The following is an 18,858-nucleotide window of genomic DNA, read 5'->3' on the forward strand; positions in this document are numbered from 1 at the left end:
AATCTTTTTAACTACTGCCAGCACCTGAAAAAAATGAAAGGAGATTCCCTATATCGAAGCTTTTCGCCTCCTAGCTCAAAATCCCAGCCTCTGCAACACCTGTTCCCCAACCCACGTTCTCCTAGCCTGCAAGCCGTCTCCCTCCCCTCCCCATACTCCCAGTCCCTCTTCTATTGCTTTGACCCAGCCAACGAGCCTCTGCCATACAGGCTTTCCCCTTCAGCCCCTCCCCTCCCTCCTCCCTCTACCACTGTCGCCGCCACCTCCGCCTCCTCCCCCGCAGAAGCCTCCCATCCTCTCTCTTCCCACTCCTCTCCTTCCTCCCCCACCATCTCCTCCCCCACCTCACCCCCTCAGCCTTCATCCCCCTCGCCCCCCCTACAGATCAAGCCTGAGCGATTCAGCCCCCCTAAGTCCCAGGAGCCTCCTCCGTCTTTGCCCCCTCAGACTCGGTCCTGAGGGCCTCCCAAAATTATCGCATCTTTGCCCCCATCACCTGTTTCCCCCTCACAGACTGAGCCAGAACCCTTCAGTCCCCCTCAGACTCGGTCCTGAGGGCCTCCCAAAATTATCGCCCCCTCCGGGAGGTAGCAGGATCTGAAAGCATCGTGTGCGTTCACATCCCTTTCTCCTTAGGAGATTTACCCCAACTTGAGAAACGCCTAGGTTCCTTTTCCACTGATACCATGACATACATCAGGGAGTTTCAATGGACCCTCCAGTCTTACAGCCTCACACATCATGACATTTTCATGCTCCTGGCCAATACCCTCCTCCCTGAAGAGCATAGATGAGTTTGGGACTTTGCCCAAATGCATGCTACAGAAACCCACAGGACTGACCCCACCTATCCCCCTGACCCCACCGCTGTCCCCGAACAAGACCCACACTGGGATTATAACACCGCCGTGGGTCTCCGCTCTCAAGATATTTTCACCTCCTGCTTAATAGCAGGTCTGAAAAGGCAGCTCGTAAAGTAGTCAAGTTTCAAAAGCTCCAAGACATAATTCAAAGGAGGGAGGAAACTCCCTCCAAGTTCTTAGACTCACTCAAGCCCTATTACAGTATACTAGCCTGGACCCAGAAACACCTGACAGAAGACATGTCCTTATGACATACTTCCTAGCTCAAAGCTACCCCGACATTAAAGCTAAACTCAAAAAGTTAGAACAGGGCCCGGCTACCCCACAGACTGAGATCCTAACAGTGGCCTTTAAAGTCTTCCATAACCAGGAGGAGGAGAAAGAATGCCGTAAACAAAAGGCTGATCAGGCCAACTTCCAGATGTTGGCCCAGCTGATAAAACCACAACCTGGGCGCCCCTCTGCAAACAAGGCCCCCCAGAGCTTGTTTCAAGTGCAGAAAAGAAGGACATTGGTCAAGGGCGTGCCCCTCCCCCAGATCTCCTACCACCCCATGCCCCAGATGGCACAAAAAGGGCCACTGGGGGTCTGATTGCCCAGCCACCCGAAGGGGAGGCTGGATGAACAACCCCCATCCTAAGCCCGCCATAGTGGGGCTGGCAGAAGAAGATTGATGGGGCCTGGGGCTTCTCGCCCGACCATTTCCATCACCAAACAGGAGCCCAGGGTTACTTTAAAAGTAGATGGTCACCCCATCTCCTTCCTCCTAGATACAGGAGCCACCTTCTCGGTCTTGTGAGAATACCGGGGCCCTACCACACCAGCCATTACTCCTATAGTTGGTATAGGAGGTAAACAGATTTTCCCATTAAACCCCCCCCCCTTTTATGTACAATCCAAGACAATCCCATACCTTTCTCCCACTCCTTCCAGGTTATGCCCCAGTATCCCATCCCTTTACTAGGATGGGACATCCTTTCTCTCCTCCATGTTTCCATAACTATATCCACTCCCACAGCCCCCAGTACTCCCTTTCTGATGGCCTTCATAGCCGACGACCCCCTTCTACCCAATGAAAGCTCCAGTTCCACCCTCATGCACCCTGTAAATCCCAAAGTTTGGGACATTACAATCCCCTCCGTGGCTCTATGTCCTCCTGCCTCTATCAAATTATGTGACCCTTCTCAGTATATCTGTCAGGCCCAATACCCCCTAACCACTTCAGCCCTCATAGGCCTCCAACCCATCATTCAAGATCTCTTAAACAAAAATTACCTCAGACCCACTCACTCCCCATTTAATACCCCCATATTAGGTGTTAAAAAAAACCAACGGATCTTTCCGCCTTGTCCAAGACCTTCGTCTCATCAACATGGCCACTGTCCCTATCCATCCCTTAGTTCCAAATCCATACACCCTTTTATCACAGATCCCTGCCTCGGCATCCCACTTCTCAGTCCTAGATCTCAAGGACGCATTTTTTTCTATCCCTCTAGACCCCTCCTCCCAAGATTTTTTCGCCTTCACCTGGACGGACCCATACACAAGACATTCTGAACAACTCACTTGGACAGTTTTGCCACAAGGCTTCCGAGATAGTCCCTATATTTTTGGACAGGTCCTAGCTCAGGACCTCAAACATTTTCATCATGATCACTTCAAGTCCACCTTATTACAATATGTAGACGATGTTCTACTCTGCAGTCCCTCGTGGGAACAGTCTCAACTTGACACTGCCTCCCTACTTAACCTTCTAGCTTCCAGAGGTTACCGTGTATCCCCCATCAAAGCTGAAATCTCTTCCCCTTCTGTCACTTACCTCAGATTCCTTCTATCTCAACAAAGAAAGTCCATTACCTTAGACAGAAAATGGCTCCTATCTGACCTGCCCATTCCCAAAACCAAGACAGAAATCCTTTCCTTTCTAGGCCTGGCTGGGTATTTTAGAGCATGGATCCCTAACTTCTACCTGTTGGAAAGACACCTATACGACCTCAGCAAAGGCCCCCCTGAAGAACCATTAACCTCCTCATCCCGACACTCCTTCATTAAGCTCCGTCAAGCCCTTGTAGAAGCCCCAGCTCTCCATCCTCCTGATTTATCGAAGCCCTTCTCATTATACATTCATGAGAGGTCCAGTCAAGCTCTAGGAGTCCTAGGCCAATATTATGGCCCATCCCTTTGCCCCAAGTATCTCATCTTTCCAAGCAATTAGACCCCACAGTTCGGGGATGGGCCCCCTGCCTATGGGCATTAGCCACTCGACAGCTCTTGCAGAAGGAAGCTCATAAACTGACATTTGGGGTGCCCCTTACCATTCTGTCCCCACATAATGTAAAGGACCTCTTAACCTACAAAAGTTTACAGACTCTCCCTCCCTCCAGACTCCTGACCTTACTGTCCTCCTTCCTCCAAAATCCAGACATTTCTTTCCTCCCATGCCCGCCCCTGAATCTGGCCACTCTTCTTCCTCTTCTCTACCCTCCTCATACTCCCTCGCATGATTGATTGGAAGCCCTACACAACTTCCTTCTGTGCCACTCCACGATCTCCGAAGGAGCCCTCTCACACTCCGACCTCATATGGTTTACTGATGGGCCCTCCTTTAAACATGAGGGCACCAACTATGCAGTATACGCAGAGTTTCCCTCGAAGATGTCATCGAGGCACGAGCCCTACCCGCCAGTACAACCAATCAACAGGCCGAACTCATTGTGGTCACCAGAGCTTGCACTCTAGCCCGGGACATGTCTCTCACACTGTACACTGATTCCAAATATGTATTCCACATTCTCTTGTCCCATGCGGCAGTATGGAAAGAATGAGACCTCCTCACCACAAAAGGAAATTCCATCACTAATTCAGCCTTAATTACCAAAATTATAGAGGCTTCACAACTCCCACACAGACTGGGCATAGTCTACTGCAAATCACATCAAAAAGATGACTCCCCCATTACAAGGGGTAACAACAAAGCTGACAGAGTAGCCCGGTCAGTTGCCCTATCAGAAGACGCACCAGACAATGATCTGTCTGCCCTTGCAGTTTTAGTTTTATCACAAGACACCCTCTGTTCCCAGGACAAAAAGTCCCTCTTCCGCTTCTTACACAATCTGTTCCATCCCAGCCCCCAATCCTTGATCCATTTTTTACAATCCTCTTTTTTTTCTCTCTCCTGAAGACAAAACCCTACTTAACCAAATCACCCACAGGTGTACCATCTGCCAACGCACTAACCCTAATACCCCCATCATAGCCCGACCCTTCCCGGCTCATCAAGCAAGGGGTAATGTCCCTGCCGCAGATTGGCAAATAGACTTCACTAACATGCCCCCCATACGGTGTACCAGATACCTACTCGTGTTAGTAGATACATTTTCAGGATGGGTCGAAGCTTTCCCCACCACTAACAAACAAGTGTCCGTGGTTGCCTCTATCCTCCTCACCCAGATCTTTCTTAGGTTTGGGATGCCCACTTCCCTCCAATCAGATAATGGCCCTGAGTTCACTGCCCAAATTTTCCATAATCTCTCCAAGTCACTTTTGCTCCCCTGGCATTTACATTGTCCTTATCGACCACAGGCTTCGGGAAAAGTAGAAAGAGCCAATAGGACTCTAAAGGACATCCTGACCAAACTATCTCTAGAACTACACCTTGACTGGGTTTGCTTACTTCCCTTAGCTCTACTCCGCATTCGGGCCCTCCCAAAGAAACCTTCCTCCTTGTCGCCCTTTGAGATCATGTACGGCTGCCCAATTCTACCTCCAGGGCTACCTTCCCACAAAGGACCAATTCCTCCCAATATGACCCTTCCGCTACTCTCTCTCCTCCACACCGAATTGTGGAAATATCAGGATTGGCTCCTTCCTGATCCATCCGCCTCCCAAAATCCTCCTGACTTACAGCCTGGCCATCTAGTGTTTTATAAGCCGCCAGAGGATCAGCCCTCTCTCACCCCAAAATGGGAAGGTCCACACCCAGTTATTTTCTGCACCCCCTTGGCTGCCAAGCTCTCACTGCCTGATAAACTCCTGTCACCCCTTGGATTCATATCTCCAGGTTGAAACCAAACACCCAGGACCCACCTTCTCTGGACACCCAAGACCCATTAGTCACAATCCAGAGTCCTTTGGATACAGCCCAAGATGCTGTCTACTCTACCATGCCTCATCCCTCTGATCCCTTAAAACTCCGCATCTCCCGTTCACCCCCTTTGCCATCCATACCCAAATCATGATTTTTTTCTCCTTTGCTGCTCTCTCGCTTTTTTTCCTCATTCCTATTGTCTACCCCACCACCCCAGCCTCCTTTGTATGGTGATTCAAAGTCAGACAGACTTACACACAGCATCAAACAAAAGTTACTGCCCTCATTGCCACATCAGATTGCCCTCTGAAAGGCTGCTCCTAGCCTTTATACCTCCACTTTCCTCCCTCCACTGAAGTGTTCACTAGCAGTTACCTTTATTCTCCCTACCTCTGCTTCCTCTATGACCAAAGACAAGCCTATTGCAGGTGATGGCAAGACACCTATGGGGGATGTCCCTACTGGTCTTGCGCCATTCATTACATGGGTAACTCCCAGTACCCACAGTATTACTCCTCCAACCATTTCATAAAATATTCCAATGGCTCATTCTCCTTATCAATCCCAGATCCCTGGGACTCTCGATGGGCCACTGGAGTCACAGCCTCAGTTTACTATGGGGGGGTCCTTGACCCCCCACGGTACCCTTCATATCTCTCAAGAGTATGTTCCCTCTCATTCCCAGATCTCTCAAGTTGCATCCGATATTAGACATTCCAAAAAAGTCATTATCCAAACTCTTGACGGCGCCTCTTCATCTTCTCACCCCCGCCCCTCTTCCAATCCTCCTACTCTTGGTAACAGCTCATTCAGGACACCACCATCTTTCTCAACCACACCCTTAAGACCACCAATTGTTTCTTGTGCACATCACTACAGCGCCCACTGCTAGCCACTGTGACCCTTAACATTTCCAACTACTCCTTTCACGCAGAAGGACAACCCTTCTGCCCCCTGGCAGACATACCCCTATGGGAACCAGAATATGCAAACAATATCACCATCCACCACTGTGTAGGCCCAGCCCCTCCCCCCTCCAGCACACTTCACTTTCTCTCTATCCACACCCCTACCTCTGGCTCTAAGACTTTTATGCAACTGGAACACTTCTTTTGGTGTAATGGCAGTCTTTTCAACTCACTGCCTCCCAACTCCAGCACACCCTGCATTTTCGTCACCCTAATCCCACAGCTTACACTTTACCGCATGGCAGAATTCCTTGAGCTCCAACCTCCCTTGTCCTTGCACACAAGAAGGGCTGCTTTCCTTCCCATTATGGTTGGTATTTCCCTAGCCACCTCAGCCATTGGGGCAGGATTTTCAGGGAGAGCCTTGGGTCACTCTCTGTGGGAAATTAGAGATCTCAATGCCAAACTTGAGGTAACCCTGACATCCACTGCCGATTCCCTGGCCTCTCTCCAAAGACAGGTCACTTCACTAGCTAAGGTCACCCTTATAAACCGGCGGGCCTTAGATCTCTTACAGCCAAAAAAGGGTGGCACCTGTGTCTTCCTTCGAGAAGAGTGCTGCTATTACATCAACGAATCTGGCATTGTAGAAACTGACATTACCAAACTCACCAACCTTGCCTCCAGCCTCCATTATGCTTCCAATTCTAACCCATTCTCCTCAATACTAACAAGCCCCTTCCTTACCTGGCTGTGGCCCATTGCAGGACCTATAATAATCATTCTTCTCACCTGTCTCTTCTTGCCTTGTATAATAAAGTTTATCAAATCTCAAGTTGGAAAAATCTCTAATCAAACTTTCAACCAGCTTTTACTCAGGAACTACCAGCTTTTAGCCACAGAAGATCCCTCACCCTCACATAACTTCCTCACCACACGCTGAGATGGACCCTTCTCTCCACTGGAAACAATGGCCACAGACGCCTGGATTCTGGCACCTGTGTCCTCTTGGCACCATTGGAATCAACAAGTCCTCAACGTATGGTTACAGGGAACCTTCATTGATTTCCAACCTGAAGAAGTCCACATCTACTCATCCTTACTGTGAGGAGTCCTATCAACCCTTTCCTCCCAATCCTCAAGCCCTCACTCCCTTCTCTGCCCCTGTTCAGCAGAAAGCAGTCAGAGAGAAAGCAACGTCCACAACCCCATAGAGGAGAAAGGGGGGAATGAATGGCCCCCACCCGTAAGATGGCAAACTTCCTGCTTCTCTTCTGGGTCTTCAGTTCCCACCAGCACCACCTGAAGCCCAATCACCTCTTGCCCCCCTCCCAATCTCAGCAACTAGCCAATAGCCACCAGCCCCATAGAAGTAACACCTCAATCACCTCATGCCCCTTCCTATATAACCCAGCACCTTTCCCTAATAAAGCGGAATTCTCTGGTGAATTGCTGCTGTATGTCACTCCATCCTTTCAAACATAATGAAGGCCACATATGACAAACCCACAGCCAACATTATACCTTACAGTGAGAAGATGAAAACTTTTCCTTTAAGATCGGAAACAAGACAAGGATGCCCACTCTCCCCACTTCTATTCAACATAGTACTGGAGGTCCTAGACATGGGAATCAGACAACACAAAGAAATAAAAGGCTTCCAGATTGGCAAGGAAGAAGTTAAACTGTCCCTGTTTGCAGATGACATGATACTGTGCATAAAAAACCCTAAAGAATCCACTCCAAAACTACTAGATCTAATATCTCAATTCAGCAAAGTTGCAGGATACAAAATTAATACACAGAAATCTGTGTCATTCCTATACACTAACAATGAACTAGCAGAGAGAGAAATCAGGAAAACAATTCCATTCACAATCACATCAAAAAGAATAAAATACCTAGGAATAAACCTAACCAAGGAAGTGAAAGACCTATACTCTGAAAACTACAAGACACTCATGAGAGAAATTAAATAAGATACCAATAAATGGAAACACATCCTGTGGTCATGGATAGGAATAATTAATATTGTCAAAATGGCCATCCTGCCTAAAGAAATCTATAGATTCAATGCAATTCCTATGAAAATACCAACAGCATTCTTCAACGAACTAGAGCAAATTTTTCTAAAATTCATATGGAACCACAAAAGACCTAAAATAGCCAAAGCAATCATGAGAAGGAAGAATAAAGCAGGGGGAATTATGGCTCCCCAACTTCAAGCTCTACTACAAAGCCACAGTAATCAAGACAATTTAGTACTAGCACAAGAACAGACCCATAGACCAATGGAACAGACTAGAGAGCCCTGATATAAACCCAACCATATATGGTTAATTATGGTTGATACCACTATATTATAAAGGAGCCATGGACATTCAATGGGGAAATGACAGCCTCTTCAACAGCTGGTGTTGGCAAAACTGGTCAGCTACATGCAGGAGAATGAAACTGGATTATTGTTTAACCCCATACACAAAAGTAAACTCGAAATGGATTAAAGACTTGAATGTAAGTCATGAAACCATAAAACTCTTAGAAGACAACATAGGCAAACATCTCCTGAATATAAGCATGAGCAACTTCTTCCTGAACGCATCTCCTCAAGAAAGGGAAACAAAAGCAAAAATGAACTCATGGGACTACATCAAACTAAAAAGTTTCTGTATGGCAAAGGACATCATCAACAATACAAAAAGGCATCCTACAGATGGGAGAATATATTTGTAAATTACATATCTGACAAGGGGTTGACATCCAAAATATATAAAGAACTTACACACCTCAGCACCCAAAGAGCAAATAACCCGATTAACAAATGGGCAGAGGATATGAAGAGAAGGTTCTCCAAAGAGGAAATTCGGATGGCCAACAGACACATGAAAAGATGCTCCACATCACTAATCATCAGGGAAATGCAAATTAAAACCACAATGAGATATCACCTCACACCAGTAAGGATGGCCAACATTGAAAAGACTTAGAACAACAAATGTTGGCGAGGATGCAGAGAAAGGGGAACCCTCCTACACTGCTGGTGGGAATGTAAACTAGTTCAACCATTGTGGAAAGCAATATGGAGGTTCCTTAAAAAACTAAAAATACAAATACCATTTGACCCAGGAATCCCACTCCTTGGAATATACCCAAAGAATACAACTTCTCAGATTCAAAAAGACATATGCACCCCTATGTTCATCATAGCACTTTTTACAATAGCCAAGATATGGAAGCAACCTAAGTGTCCATCTGTAGATGAATGGATAAAGAAGCCATGGTACATATATATAATGGAATACTATTCAGCCATAAGAATGAAACAAATCCTACAATTTGCAACAACATGGATGGAGCTGGAGGACATTATGCTCAGTGAAATAAGCCAGGTGGAGAAAGACAAATGCCAAGTGATTTCACTCATTTGTGGAGTATAACAATGAAGCAAAACTGAAGGAACAAGATGGCAGCAGAATCAGAGACTCCAAGAATGAACTAGTGGTTACCAAAGGGAAGGGGTGTGGGAGGGAGGGTGAGGAAGGAGGGGGAAGGGGACTGAGGGGTATTATGTTTAGTACACATGGTGTGGGGGATCATGGGGAGAACAGTGTATCACAGAGAAGGGACATAGTGGATCTCTGACAACTTGCTGCACTGATGGACAGTGACTGCATTGGGTTATGGCTAGGGACTTGATAATACGGGTAAATGTAGTGACCACATTGTTTTTTCATGTTAAACCTTCGTAAGAGTGTATATCAATCATACCTTAATAAAAAATTAAAAAATATATATTCCATTGTATGTATAATCCACATTTGTTTATTTATTCATCCATCAATGGATATTTAGTTTGTTTCCATATTTTGGCTATTGTGAATAGTGTGTCTATGAACATTGATATACAAATATGTATTTGAATCTTTGCTTTCAATTCTTTTGAATTGGGCTTGGTTTTGTCAAGTTTAAATCCTAAATAATGCCTTGCTTCTCTCATTTGACATTGCCTTTAATATATTGGGTGTAGAGTAAGTATAATTAGCTCATGAAAACAAATCTTTCTTTATTGTGCAGGGAATTACAACTCACACAAAAAAGATTTATAAGTTCATGGGAACTACCTCCATTTATATAGGGAAGAAGAAATAAACAGTATTTCTGAGGCTGCAGAAGGAAAGAGAACTAGAGCTTCTGGGATCCAGTGTTCAGCTTAACATAAGCAGAAACTTTCTAGATAAGAGCATTACCCAAAAATGGACCAAACAGGTGAGGCTGTGAGAAAGCTGTTGCCACCTGCATGGGGTTGGAGGAGTGCTCAGTGTGCTCCCATAACTCGGTGTCTCCAAACATTTTTATCATCCTCTTCTTTATCTCCTTTTTCTGAAATACTTCCTACTCATATTGTTCATTTTGTAGTTGATTATGTGTGGGTAAAATTGCAATATTTCCAGAATCTCTTGCCTGGCTTTAGTGTATCTCCACACAATAGGTGTTTCCAAGTGATGGAGAGAAGTCGTTCATCTCCATATCAATAGGTGATTACAAGGGGGAGTGAGGGCTTATCTGAACCAGAGAGGTTGGGTGGAGGCCTCTTTTGCAGCCCGGTTGAGAGAGACATGGGAAAGCAGAAGTGGACTGCTTCTCCCACTTTATTTCTCCCTTTGACTGATTTCGGTTTCAAAGGTATTTTGCCCCTGGATTTACCCTCTGGAGTTACATTATGATTCTGTTATGTGGTACCCTTATTCACACATACACTTAATATGTGTGAATCTTGACTCCCAACAATATTTGGCAGGACTTAATACAGGCTTTTCTTCAAGTTTGGTGGGCTCAGTCAATTTATTGCATTGGAGAGAAGCTGGAAACCTTATCAGAGAAAGAGAGATAATGGGAGAAAGAGGGAGAGACAGGGTTGGGGGAAAGGGAGATGGAGGGAGAGATAATTTCTGACTTAATACACTTTGAATGGAAGAGGAACAGGAATGTTTTCTCTCTTTCTTCTTCCAGGTACTTCTGCCCTTTACCATCTTCTCCTATCCCTCCTTCTTCAGAGAAGAGCTGGTAATTATTCATCTGTGATATCAGGGAATCATTATTAGCCCAAGTACCTGCTCTCCAATCCTTTAAGTAGTGTTTGTGTTAGGGGGGACTGTGCATATAAAGCTCTCTAAATGGTGTGGCTAGAACTCCCCCATGTATCCTGTTAGCAAGGACAGGGCTTGTTTTGGACAGCTGCCAGGGAAGCATTTCAAAGATAGTTGGCAAATAATGTCTTAGGGAGAATGCAAAAAATGCATTGAATTTTCCTAGCCTGAGATTGGAAATGGTCCACTCTCTGCAAGGCAACCCTATGGTTTATAATAATCAACTATGGAAAATTGTATTTTCAAGATCCCAATTAATTTCTTAACCACTGGAGATTATGAAAGGACTGTCAGCCAGGAAATAAAAATAGCTTAATGGAGTGCTTTATTTCTTTACAACAGAAAAATCAGGTTGTTTCTTCTGTCTTTTTTTTTTTTTTCAAAACAAAACAAAACAAAGGATGTGGTCCAGAGATTACAAGCAGGAGTGAAGCAGCAGCAGTAATAATAAGGAAGGAGTGGGCTGCTCATTTGTACATTTGATCTATTGACTAATCAGGAGAATAATTAAAAGGCTCCCTTCATGTCAAGGTAGGAGATTGATGGCTGTAGATAGTGGATGCCAAGGTGTTGATCTGCTATGGGGCCAAGTCTGAGATGTAGGCATCCTCTGGAGGCAGAAGGTCTTGGCCTCTGGCCTCAGTCTCTGGCATCTCCTGTGAGCTTTTCTCTGGTTCCTGTGTATGCACAGTCCTTGAAACTCCCTCCTGTTCTCTGTCTTAGTTTGAGTTTCCTCAGTGGCCGACCCAGAAACAATGATCTGGGTGCATGTAGTTTCCAAGGATATACAATGGGAGAGTGAGACAAGGAAGAAAAGACAGAAAGTTGCGTTATGATCAAGGTACCATTGTGGGCAACTGGAACCCATCCCACTGGGGACTTTGATAACTTTGTAGAACATACCCCAGAATTGTTCCCCAGAAAGCTGAGGAAGCCAAAGTATTTACCTTCATCTGTCATTGGTTAACCCTGGTGTTTCTGGCTTTGCCTGTGAGGGCAGCATATAGCCCAGTGGCCAGGGAGCCCCACTGGGCAGAGAGACCCAGGCAGCCCCCACCATGAACTGGACCTGTGTAGACATCCTCCTGGATAGGCTGATCGGATACAAGTTTATCAACATAGGATTTATTATAGGTTCCTTCTCCATTTTCTCTTCTTCCAATTACCCCATGAAAATGGGACCTGAACAGAAGTCTCCTTGATTTCTTTCTACTCTTGTTTATGATTCTCCCTGGGGCATTTCATTCACTTGTGTACCTTCTACAGTTGCTCATCTGTAAAGTGGGATAATGACAGCTTCCTATAGGAGATGCCTTTTGGTTTGTCTGTCCAGCTGTTTATCTTTTCTGGGAACTAACCAGTCTCCACCTCTTTTCTGGGAAATGTTACTTGGTCTTCCTTCCAAACACATGGTTTCTCTCTGTGTCCCTGCCCCTGGCTACAGGTAATTGGTTCAGAGATATGCACCTCCCCAACATGGGCCAATCAAATCACTTCCCTGGCAATTTTCACTTGGCATTGAGAAAGAGTGCTGGCATACATCAAGCTGGGGAGTTGTTGGTGGACACATTCCACTGCAGGAACTAAGCCCAGGGTAAGCTGTTCTGCTGCTGTGAAGCTGACCTTTAGAGAGGAGGATAGACAAGATGTGGGAGAATAGTCTTGAGGGTGTTCAACTGTGGGTTCCAGTTCTTCCAAGAGGCCTACAGCTGCCTAGCCCACTGATCCTGCAAGGCACCTCTCTTTCCTCATAAACATTCTACTTTTCACTAACTCAAATGAATGGGAGGAACAGAGACACAACTTGAACAAATATTCTCTGTTTATAGAGTCCTTATAATGATCCTATGAGATGAATGCCTGGGAAACACCCAGACCTCAACAAATGGCAACTATTATTACTTATAATAATGACTCCTGCATCTCCAGTCCTACATAACCTTACCCCCAGCTTTTGGTAGTTTCATTATGAATGTCCCAAACACCTCAAACTCAATAAAACTGACCTTCCCATCTAAGACATCTCAACCTTTCTCTGTAAATGATCACTGCATATCTAGCACTTGGTTCAGAAACCTGGGAGCATCCTTGACTCCTTCGCATGCTCTGCAGCCAATCAGTGAACAGGTTTGGTGAATTTTCCCTCAGAAACCTTTCTCATGTCCATCAGTTTCATTCCACATCACTACCATCCTAGTCCCTCCCCTATCAGTGCTCACCCAAATTACAGCAATTATGTCCAACAAATCTCCTAACCATTGCTTTTATCCTCTCCAGTCTGGTGGTTTTAAAAGCTCTCTGCTAAGGCAGGGGAATCCTTTGTTCACATGAAATCTTATGTGGAACTCCAATATATAAAGCACACAAAATGAAGCTATTTTGGTTCAAAAGAGGGGACTGGAGACTACTTGAACCCCTCCCAACCAACCTCCCCCTCCACACCCTGTCCCCACCCATCCCAAGGCCCAGAAGATGACATGCGAGCAAAGAGGTGAAGGAGGAGAAGAGTTCAGCCCCAAAGACATTTGAGAGAAGAGCACTCCAGATGGAGAAAACATTCAGTACACAGACTGTAAGGAGGTGGGGCATGTGTGAGGAGCAGCTGGGGGGCCAGTGCTGATGGAGCCCACTGAGCGTGGTAGAACAGCAGGCAAGGAATGACATGGCCTGATCATATAGGGCCTTGGCCATTGGGAGAACTTTGATGTTTACTCTGAGTGAGATGGGAGTGAAAAGCTCTGGGCACAGGAGTTACCTGGTTGACTTGTATCCTGAAAGTATCACTTAGATCACTGTGTGGAAAATAGACTGTGTGAAGGTGAGGATGGGAGAAGAGAGATCTGGGATGAGTCTGTTGTAGTAATTACATTAGAGATGACGAGGGTGGTGGCAGAGGAGGTATTGAGAAGGGATCAGATTCCAGATGTATTTTATTTTGGAAGTAAATACAACAGTATTGCTTAGAGGATTGCATGTGTCAAGAAAGATGCCACCTTTTTTTTTGCCTGAATATCTAGAAGGCTGAATTCTCATCAGCTGAGATGAAGAAGGCTGAAGGTTATTAGGCACACATGTCTAATGGTCACACAGATACAGAATTCCTCATAGGTGAACTTTGCATAATACTTTATTGACACCATTTCAGATATTCTTTGCATAAAAATTTCATACCCAATTATCTGGTTTCAAAAATCAGATCAGTAAGGGAAAGATTATTCACTTTTCAGAAAAGCTTAGACTTGGGACTGATTTCAGTAGCAAAAAGAGTAAACCCTCAAAGCATATATAAAACATGAATCAATTTAACATAAATTTTTAGAAACACATTTGTTATATAAAAGTCAGCCAGGAAAGTTAAGATGAAGCTAAGCAATATGCCAGTGGCCCTTATTGCTTTAGTACACAGTGACTTTGATAGGCACTATCAGGATGCTCTCCTCTTCTGGAATGCTCTACTCTTGTACTCAATACAATGATGAGCACACACACGGTTAGTTTCCATGCAGCAGAGAAGAATCTTCTCAGGGATTTAGATGGAGAGGGCACACACGGCTCAGGTGATTAGAGCAGGACAATGCATACTTTGGAAATGTTGAATCTACAGATATTCATGTTTTAAAACAGCTATGAAATAATATATGTTTATAGTATCACATAGCTAATATCTAACACATAAGCACAGCAGATACTCTATGAGAATAACTAAATGAGTGGATATTGCTATAAGAGGTACATGCGAAGAGGGTTGTCATAGTCTACACTGATCTTATCTGCTTTCCATAGTGAGCTACAGCCTTCAGTGGTTTTTAGATAGGACTACTGACCACAGTGTTTCAATTTCCCTGCTGAGCTGGCATAATTATGTATCCTTCTCTGCTTCTCTCTCTAACTGTGCCTACTGAGAATGCTTTCAGTAGCAAGCTACAGAAATACCTAACTATAGCAACTTAATTTGGAGGTGACCAGCCCAGGGATTGTGCAACAATTCAGGTGCCTTGAAGGATCTGGGCTCATACCGTTTGGTTCTTCCATTCTTAGCAGGCTGGATTCCATCCTTGAGCTTATCACCTCATATTTGTGAGGTAACAGATGTATTTCCATAAATTCCAAGCCTACTTCAAGCAGGAATGGAAAAGAAAGTAAAGAAAATGATAACCATATTCATTTCCTTTTATTAGAAAAGAAAGTTTTCCCAGAAACTTTGAAGCAGACTTTCTTTTAGGTCTCATTAACCGTAATTGTCACATGAGTGGCTTTCTAAAAGGAGCTTGGGCAAAAGACTGTGTTATGCAGATCCTATTGCTGCTCCAAAAAAAACTAGGTTTCTGTTAAAATGAGGGAAATATCTAGGCAACTACCAGATTTGCTTCACCAACCACACTAAAATCCATGGCCATTGGGTCCATGTTTTCTACTCTGGTCTTTACTGAAGACCCCCACATGCCATAGAAGAGAACTAACACTTCCCAGTGGGTGGATTCCAGTGGCAGTAGTTATAGGGAGTCTGTCCAAATCTGGGAAATGTGTCCCATTGATCTCTGGCACTTTCACTAATAACCAGACCTTCACCGTGAGATGAAACTACTGTTGCTTCTGCCAAAAAATGCTGCGGGGCTCGTTAAGGGTTCTCTTTAGCTGTCAAGACTCATCATCAAACTATCCTTGACAAATTTTAATTTTAGTTTAAGTAATTGGCCTGACATGAATCAGACTGACAGCCAGCTTTCAGAACAGTTTCTAATAGCCTGTAATATCCACGCTACCAAGGGGATTCAAGATGACATCTCCGAAGATAAATATTACAGGATGTAGGTGCTAATAGTGAGGGCTAATTTAAGGTCTTATTTCATGTATATTTCCTGCTTAAAGGAAGGAAATAGGAAGCTCTGGAGAGAAGTAACAGGCTTCTGGGGAAAGTAATTTCCAGTAGTAATTCAGGATTACATCAGGATTTTAACTTCAGGAAGTTTCTGTTCAGCCCAGGAATAAGGCTGAATAAGAGAAATAGAAATATCTAAACTTCTAGGGAGAAACTCACAGAGTAATTAGAGGAAAAAGGCTGAATTAAGAAGTAGTATATCATATTATTAAAAGGACAGCTTTGAAGTAAGATGGGTCTGGATTCAGAGTCCAGCCCTGACACTAGTTTGAGAGCTTGGGCACTTTATTTAACTTCTTATACTTGGTTTTCTAATCTGCAAATGGGAGGCAATAATGGATACCTTTATGGAATTGAGGCAAGAGTTAACATGAGGTAGTGAATGTAAAGCACATAGCCCGAGCCTGGCAAATATAATAGGATGTATTAAAGATGGTTGTTTGGCAGAGTAAGTTGGCATGTGGGTCAGGGTTCAAGCCCCCTCCCCCCGACCTATGGTGACCACTGCATGTTTTGAATGCATAGGGGATTTTGTTTCATAACTGGGAGGCTGGATGGAGATTGTCATTGGTGTTGGAACAGGCTGACAAGGATAAGTGAGGAGCTGCATCCCATACAGTAGGACAGCTCCTGGCCAGGTGCACATACCATGGCTAGAGGGGTAAGGACCAGAGGCCAGAGAAAGTGTGGCAAAAGTCTTTATGACTGGGCCTCAAAGCTGCTCTGCATGTGTCCACACATCCTGGACAGTGGCGTAGGTTAGAAGCAGAATTCTCCCCATGTGGCACAGGTCCCAGCATGTCTAGTGACTTTGTTAGGGAGCAATGTACTTTGCACACGCACTGATGAGCATCTAGCTGTGGGCAGACAGGAAGACAAGCCAATGCTGATGTAGCTGTGCCAGGTTTGGGGATCATGAGACTGTTTTTAGGGGGACTCTTCGATATGCCTGGAGGTGATATCAGAAGGCCTCATGTTTCTGGAAGTCCATGTTCATCACATTAGCTGGTGGCATGAATTTTAATGTAACTGGTACCTTCATTCTTATCTGCAGGCTAGTGCAGCCAAACGACACTGTGGCTGTGCTTCACACTGACCAAGTGTAATTAAGTATCGGAATGAGAGAGTGCTATGTCTTCAGATGAGAAAAGCTTCATAAATTATATACCATAGTGTCTGGAATATAGTAGGTGCTCAACAAGTGCCATTCATTCTTTAAGATTAAATTTCAACTTTTAGTGAAGATAAAGAATGTTATGTCCTAGAAAGCTCAGGCAAATGTTTATTCACATACCTGTTCATTCAACAAGAACTCATTTGGTGCTTATGTATATATGTGTGTGTGCATGTGTATACATATATGCATAATACACGTGATACACATGGTTGAACAGCATGACCTCTGCACTGGGGATCCCCAGCTCCTGATGGATGAGGCCTGTATGTGCCTTAATAGGTATAACGCCAAGCAGAGGCTGCTGACCAGTGCACCAGAGGGACAAAGAAGCATGATAAAAGCATAAGTAAGGGTCTGGAATGGCTTTGTGGGGAGAAGGCAAATGAACTGAGTCTCAAAGAGCTCCACCTCCACACATCAGAGAAAACAGCAAGAACATGCATGGTAATTACAAGGGACCATAAACAGTTCACTTTGACTGAAGCCTCATTGGTCAGAAAGGAGAACAGTAGGGACACTTGCGAGTGTGGCTGGCCAAGGTTCACTTATAGAAGGCCTCTAACATGAACCTTGGAAGGGCAGGAAATGAAGGGGCTCTGTTGAGAGTTGTGGAGTGGCCAGTGGCACATTTTGGGGAGTTAGGCATGTAAGACTCCTGGACTCTATAAACAGAAAGGCTCTGTTTAAAGGAATGGTAATTTACCTTTACAAGGACTTGGACAAAAGCTGCTTTTTGTCCCCAGAAGCAGGGGTTGCTGGTGCCCTGGCACATAGGATTTGTGGCTTTTTTTCTCTTTTAAAGAACAGAGTTTCACGTTTCCTTGTTTGTTACCCCAACCCCACCCCATCCCCACTGCCCCCACCGCCCCCACCACAGTCATCTCCTAATTACTTTTGCATATTGTGAAAATGTCACTTGGTGGGGAAAGGAAGTGTTCTTCCATAAAATGCCAGGAACTGCCCACCCATCCTTCTCCGACTCCTATTTTTATGAGGTGCACAGGGCACAGACAGCAGAAAGAATGCCACCTGTGCAGGAACTTTGCAGCACAGATTTGCCCCTGCCTGAGCAGTCAGTGGGGAACATGCATGTCTCCTCCTCCCCACCAAGATTTTCTTTCCAATGAAGTGCATGACCAGTATCCAAAAGGGAGCCTCTCAATGAAGAACAACTTAATGGGAGATGGTGGCTAATCAATCAGCCAAGGACTGTCCCTCCTAGTGGCCTTGTAAGCCCAAATTGCCCACCTACCCTCTCAGAGCAATAACAGCACCGTTAGCCTTCCTCTCCCTCCATCTCCTTCACTTGAACCAAAGTTGACATCATAAGGCAAGTCATGAACCAATGATTTGGTTCATGATTTTTTTCATTTCCTCTTTGCTCTTAACTTGGAACTGCCAGGCACTCCTCCCCTTCCTCCAAGGGCCCATGTTCCTGTGACAGCTCTCCCAGACCAAGATAAGATGCAGTGACCATGGGCCTACCTTGAGAAATGAGATTGTCCATGACTGCCCCATGGCTGAGTGGTGATGATGGAGAGAGCAATGCAGGGGAGGGATGGAGGTCCAAGAGGAGTGGAGAAACTCAGAAGTGGCACCATGACCCTGTTTGTGGAGTCTGCCCAGCGCTGGGTGCAAATCACAAATGGCCACAGATGGTCCTTTCATGGGGCATGCCTAGAGAGAGTCCCCTAGTGATAATTAGGTTCCTGCTGTAGCTGCTAAAGCCCATTTACCAACCATTACTGAGGAACTGCTCTGCTTCAATTACCTCTCCTCAGCACCAATAAAGCATAT

The 18,858-nt window shown here is 45.1% G+C and overlaps 1 long non-coding RNA gene across 1 annotated transcript in view; it reads right to left on the reverse strand.

The window, feature by feature from the left end:
- The window catches only part of LOC140847193 (uncharacterized), a 54,354-nt gene that overhangs the window by 24,502 nt on the left and 10,994 nt on the right, over positions 1-18,858 (reverse strand). The window contains exon 5 of the long non-coding RNA XR_012126927.1: positions 18,547-18,738. This is a non-coding gene — a long non-coding RNA (uncharacterized lncRNA). The remainder of the gene's footprint in view (positions 1-18,546; positions 18,739-18,858) is intronic.

This window comes from Manis javanica, chromosome 17 (genome assembly GCF_040802235.1).
Source record: "Manis javanica isolate MJ-LG chromosome 17, MJ_LKY, whole genome shotgun sequence".
In the NCBI taxonomy this organism is placed as follows: Eukaryota; Metazoa; Chordata; class Mammalia; order Pholidota; family Manidae; genus Manis; species Manis javanica.